The sequence below is a fragment of the Anabas testudineus genome, chromosome 8 (genome assembly GCF_900324465.2).
Source record: "Anabas testudineus chromosome 8, fAnaTes1.2, whole genome shotgun sequence".
Classification (NCBI taxonomy): domain Eukaryota; kingdom Metazoa; phylum Chordata; class Actinopteri; order Anabantiformes; family Anabantidae; genus Anabas; species Anabas testudineus.
The window spans coordinates 21,352,237-21,358,915 of NC_046617.1; positions in this window are offsets into that span (position 1 = coordinate 21,352,237).

The following is a 6,679-nucleotide window of genomic DNA, read 5'->3' on the forward strand; positions in this document are numbered from 1 at the left end:
CACGTATCTGATTCAACCCCTTCTCAAACCTCAGTACTGTAACTGACACAGAGATAAAATAAATGTTTCATCTCACCAACAGGTCGTCTTTGACACTTTGGTGTTTCACCAGACTGAAATCACAGAGACACTCATTGACAAATATAGAATGACTTTCATGATCCTGACAAAGAGACAGTTCACACTAAATGTTGAACAGAATTATGTCATTTATTAAAAGTCAACAGGAACATCAGCGACACATCTGTCTTTTGTGAATTGACTTCCTTGCAAAGAAAGACCGACAGTCTGCAGAGGGAAGTGAACAAACATATAAACCTCTTCATATAAGTGGGAGGCTGTGACCCTGAAAGAGAGCAGGAACAAAGAGAACTCCACTGACATATGACTAAGAGGTCCATCTTAGTACATGGGTCACAGTGAACATAAGTGTTTGGAGCTGTTCTTTAGTAGACCAGTGTGATGTTTAGGGTCCTTGTTCAGCTTCTTCTCAGCTTCAGCTCACAGACAGATACTCTGATACCTGGATACACCTGGAAATTCATTTTCCCTTCATGATGAGTTCCTGAGGCAGCAAAGCCTCAAATCACGAGGTCCCTCCATCAGCCACACAAGCAAAACTAAATGAATTTAAAATAAACAATTTCAACTTCAACTAATCTTAAATATAGATGAAAACACTGTGATTGTTCTGAGATGCAATGCATTTCAAAATTCACGGTCAAAAAGAAGAAACCTCTGCTGTCTGAGTTGAACACATCAATGCTCATGATTTCAGTTGCTGTTTAAAGTAACATCAGACGTTTTAGGTCGTCAGTGTTTCTCAGACTCAGGTCACATCTTTAAATTTCTTTAAGGTTTTCTTTGTTTATGCTTCATTTTCCATCAAATCTGTCTCATTGAAAGAGGAAAAATTTGAATAAAATAACAGTGTTATTATAATTAATTTAACGATAATAAGTAAAGACATAAAATGTGTGAGATGTTTTTCCATGTAAGTCCAACATTTTGAATCCTTTCAAACTAATTGGAATCGTATTAGTATTCTTTGTTTATATATTGTCAAACTCTACATATTTTTTAGTCTTTCTTCTTCTTCTTGTGTTTTTCTTTGTTCTCAGCTTCCTCCTTCTTTACTTCAGTTTTCTGCCTTTTGTTTTTTGGCCCTGGTCTAGCACTGAAATAGACGCTGTAGTGATCTGATATTCCATCATTTTGGACAAAGAGACCAGAGATTTCCACATTTCGAGTGATGACCAGATCCAGAGTGTGACCTCTGTGGGTTGTTGGCACCTTCACCTGCTGATCGAGCTCATATGCCTGCAACAAACACCTAAACTTTCTTCCTCTCCTCAGATTATCCACCCAGACGTTGAAATCTCCAGTCACAATGACATTGTTGCAGAGATTAAAAATCTCACACAAAACCTCTTGAAACTCATCCAGAAATTTGTGGAATTTGGCCCCAGTGGACCCGCGACGATACAGGCTGATGACCAGCACAGGTTCGCCCCAGTCTGGATGTTGCAGGACTGTGGCAGCAACTTCGAAGGTTGTTGTTTCACAGTTAAACAGAATCTGGACACTCTGCAGCACTGGGGAGACCTGAATGGCTGCCCCCCCGCCTCTAGTCAGCCTTGCCTGGTAACAGAATCTGTAATCCTCTGGTGATGCTCTCCTGAGTACAGTGTCTCCCGTGTCGTCTTTTAACCACGTCTCTGTGGTGCAAAAAACATGCAGTCTGTGTTTCAGTATCAGCTTTAAGATTCTGAGTATTTTGTTATTCAGCGACCTCACGTTGAGCAAACCCATCAATATCATCGCAGGAAGGTCGTGGTTGGTTTCAGGCTCTCGGCTGCTTTTGATGTTAATGCTGCTGACGCTTTGCTGCTTCTGACCAGAGCGACGACCCTGACGCTTCGTCTTTTGAATTCTACCACTCTTCTTGTTTTTATCATCTGTCTCTTCTTCACTTTCACTCACCTGATCACTTTCTTTCTCTCCCTGACCCCCTCCTCCCTGGTGTCCACCTCCCTGACCCCCTTCTCCCTGGTGTCCACCTCCCTGACCCCCTCCTCCCTGGTGTCCACCTCCCTGACCCCCTCCTCCCTGGTGTCCACCTCCCTGACCCCCTCCTCCCTGGTGTCCACCTCCCTGACCCCCTTCTCCCTGGTGTCCACCTCCCTGACCCCCTTCTCCCTGGTGTCCACCTCCACTCTCTTCATTTTGCTCACTTTGAGTCTCTGTGTCGTCTCTTTCAGTGATCTCATATAAGCACCTGTGAATGAAAGAGGTAAAAGTACAGTTAGGTACTATAGTTAGTACAGTGGGATTTGAAAACTAGCTGTAGTACGTGGTTGGTGGTCTTATGCGGTTGGTGGTCGTATGCGGTTGGTGGTAGTATGCGGTCGGTGGTAGTATGCGGTTGGTGGTAGTGTGCGGTTGGTGGTCGTATGCGGTTGGTGGTAGTATGCGGTCGGTGGTCGTATGCGGTCGGTGGTAGTATGCGGTTGGTGGTCGTATGTGGTCGGTGGTAGTATGCGGTCGGTGGTCGTATGCGGTTGGTGGTAGTATGCGGTCGGTGGTAGTATGCGGTCGGTGGTCGTATGCGGTCGGTGTTATTGGACAGCACAGTTCAGTCTGTAGTAAAGATACACATAAAATACTTCAACTGTATGTATCATGAAGTACGAGTTAAAACAACATGATTTAAACTGTGATAAACATTAACGGTCAAAGCCTGAACAGCAGCTTCTTACAGTTCGTCATCTGTGTCAGTGTGTCTCACAGTCGCAGTCGTCCATGGGGTGCCACGTTTGACGCTCAGTTTTCTTGGGCGACTCAGGCCAGCAGCTGCAAGCAGTCCTACAGCTAATCCTCCAACCTGAAGAACAGAAGCAGGTTGTGTAACAACACAAGGTGCTCCAGAGACGTATTATTACAATCCTTTAACATTCAGGACAAGTAGTATTCTGTTCTTGGGCCACTTATATTTGCTACTCACAGCTGGTACAACAACAGGTGCCAGTGCTTTACAGCCAAGAGCAGCAAAGAAAGCCATGGTCTGAGTGTCAGAGAAGGGACACCAGGTCTGCGAGGACACAAGAAACGAAGTTAGACACAGTGTTAATACAGGACGATCAACTGTGTACAGTGAGGACGACATGGAACAGATCAGTGTCTGCCGCTGCAGGATGTCAGCTAACATTAAACAAGTGCTGCGAGTGTCTTCAAACAGCTGCAAACAACTGATTTATCACTAATATCTATAAAATATCTGATCTTATGTATTAAACTTCTAAAAGAGGATTGCTTATTGATTATAGAGCTCGTGGTGAAATCTACTTTAACAGTGGCTCCTTCACAGCCTTTTTTTAAGTCACTGATGGGGAAACAACAGATCAAATGCAGAAAGAAAGACAAATGAAGACAGATGAAAAAAACATCCATATAATAAGCTGCAGCCTCCTCCTCCCACATTGACCACTTCATTACAGAGGATGTGAATAAGTGTATCTAGGTTTGTTGATCTAGAATTAAACGGTCACTGTGGGGAGAGGAAGCTGCAGCTGCTGGTTGAGATTCACTGGTCAGATACGTGATAATTATACATCAGCAGGTAAAAAAGTGTGACACGTTGTAATGACACAAGGTTATTAATTTCTTTAAAGGTGGTGACTGATCGCTTGTATACAAACCAAGCATAACAGTGTCATCAATCACATGAAACACTGATTCTCCATGTCACCATCTGGGCTCTCCAGTGAAAACCTCTTACCTGAGTTGGTCTAGTCGAGCTGTTTGTTCCTCACTGAGCTGCAGAGATGATGGTTCTGCTGCTTTTATAGAGCTTCACGGACACAAGTTTAAAGTGAAAGAGGAACTGTTGATCATTCACCAACTGTTGAGGTGATAAATCCGAGGACTGAGATGTAATAAAATGCTGTTTAACTGTTAAACTGAGATCAGGGTTTAGTCGACACACTCCACAGCTTGTTTCAGGGCTGCTGAGGAAACCACAAAAAGAGCAACAGAGGAGATATTTGTCTTTCAGGAAGGACACACAGGAAATTGATGCTACAGAACAGAGATGTGTAGATATCTCACAGCGAGTCACGTATTCTAGCCTGGTTGTTACACAAGTCATAGAACAGAGTAAGAGCTGAAGATTATTTTAATGTTTTTGAGTTGACAAAAGCAAAACTAGACACCTTTGTTAATCTCACGGTAAAGTCAGGCAAAAGAAAAATACTAGGAGCATATCACCAAATAATTAGTTTGGAGCCAAATGATTCCACAGTTAAATTTTGGGCAACAGACTCTCACTGTTGACAGGTGCTCTTAAGGTCAGCCCTCCTTCCCAAGAACCACTAATGGACAAGTTTAATCCAGTAGTAAAGATGCTGCCTCCACGTTTTCTCTTCTGTTATACTAGTTATTATAATAATGATATTGTTATAATAATACAGCTAATACTGTTGGATTATTGGGTTTAAGATCCAAACCCTGAGCAGAGGAACTGCTGCGTTCAGGTTTAACTGCTCGTTTTGACTGAGTTGAGTTCAGACCAACAAAGACCAGCTGCATTTTTACTATTGGACTTTTACTGATAATAAAACTGTCAGAGCCAGAAGAACTGACTTACTGACATTTATATCAATGATCCCTCTGGTGATGATTAGTTTTATGGTCATTTATTAAAGTTATTAAATACCAGAGACTTCCTGTTTTATAACTCAACCTATATGTGGAGGATTGAACCTGTAGCAGCAGAGAAACAGGTGGATCATTTCACTGTGCTGATCTCTTCCACCAAGCTCTGTTTGTTTCTGAGTTTTGCTTTTATTTTAGACAGACAGACAGTAAGATTTCCTGGTTAATTACAGTTAACACTCCACACAGCATTTACGTTTCCTCCTTCTGTTAACCCTCTGATGAATGTGAAACATTTAATCGCCAAGATGAATCAAACATTTATTAACTTACAAAGCATGTACAGAAACAAATGGAACAGTATTTATTAATGAGGGGGGTGTGCAGGTGGTTTAAACAGGCCCAGATCAGCCCACTCCTTAAGAAAGCAACTCTTGACCCCTCCCTTGTGGAGAACTGTAGACTGTAGTCTCTCTTCTTCTATTCTCTGATCAAGACCCTTGAACAATCAACGGACTGACTTCCTTTGTCGACCAGTTCGGCTTCATGAGTGGTCACCCCACAGAAACGGCACTACTGAGGGTCCTGGAATCCCTGCAGGCTGCAAAAGCTGCAGCTCAGTCTTCTGTCTTAAATCTACTTGATCTATCTGCAGCCTTCAACACAGTCAACCTCCTCCATGGCTTTAGTCTTACCTGTCTGGACAAACCTGGCAGGTTACATACAATATAACTGAGCACAGTTGTCTGCTTTTTAGTACACAACTGTGCTATGAATGCATTTTATTATTATTATTATTATTATTATTATTATTATTATTATTATTATTATTATTATTATTGTATTTAGAAGATTTCTCTAAAACCCGGAGCAGGTCTTTTAAACTTTATGACCTTGTCAGAGTTTTCAGTGATCCATGTTTGGGTGTATTGCAGTGCTTGAACCTTAAACATGCCACGGACAGCTTTGTCAAATGAAATCTAATTCCTCTTTATGTTATATATCATATTCATTTCACAAATTGTGTTAAATACACCCAGTTTCGGGCATTTTTTTGTTCAACCGTTACACTCAAGGTAAATGCAAATACACAGTGAATGATGCGTCATTTTAACCCTTACTGCCAACAGGATGAAGCTATACTCAGATTCACAGCAGCCAATCAGAATCAACAGGACACAGTCACGTGATGTGTTTACATTTCCCTCCTCTTATTGGGAAATCTCACTCTGTTTGTTGTCTTTCTGCTACTGGGTCCGCTTGTTAGCCTGTTCGTAACACTGCATTCACCTTTTGTAACGCTTCCCCATGGTTGAGCTGTGTTTCATGGCGGTCGTGCGTCACGTCACATCATGTGCAATTACAAACACCGTTCCTGAGCATGTTTAGTCATCTTCAGACTGTGACTGTGACAGTTCTCAGTCTGTGGACAGGTAGAAAACACCTGTGACCTCTAAACACTACCCCTCAAAAGTTTGGGATCACTTCGATATTTTATTGTTTTCCAAGGAAACTCACATGAAATTAGTCTGAATAGGAAATATAGCAAAAGAACAGGACATGCTGATGTTATCAGAAGCAGAAACAATGATTTGACAAAAATAATGAATCTGATCTTCAAACTTTTCCTTCATCAAAAAACAAACAAACGTCTACTGCAGCAGTCACAGTCTGGCAGACCTCAGACATTCTAGCTGATAGCTTTCCTTCCTCGAGATCCTTCGACTCTATGATTTTACCACCTCCAAAGCACCCAGACCATCACACTGCCCCACCATGCTTGACTAAAGGTGTTAAGCTCTGTTCTAGCATAATTTGTTCTGTGTCTCACAAATGTTCTTCTGTTGGATCCGAAGACCTCAAAGTTGAACTCTTCTGTCCACAACACCTTCTTCCAGTGTTCCAGTCTCCAATGTCTGTGCTCTTTTGCCCATCTCAGTCTTCAGCATCCTGAAGTCTCCTCTTCACTGTTGATGCTGACTCTGGTGTTTGATGGGTACTGTTTACTGAAGCTGCCAGTTGAGGA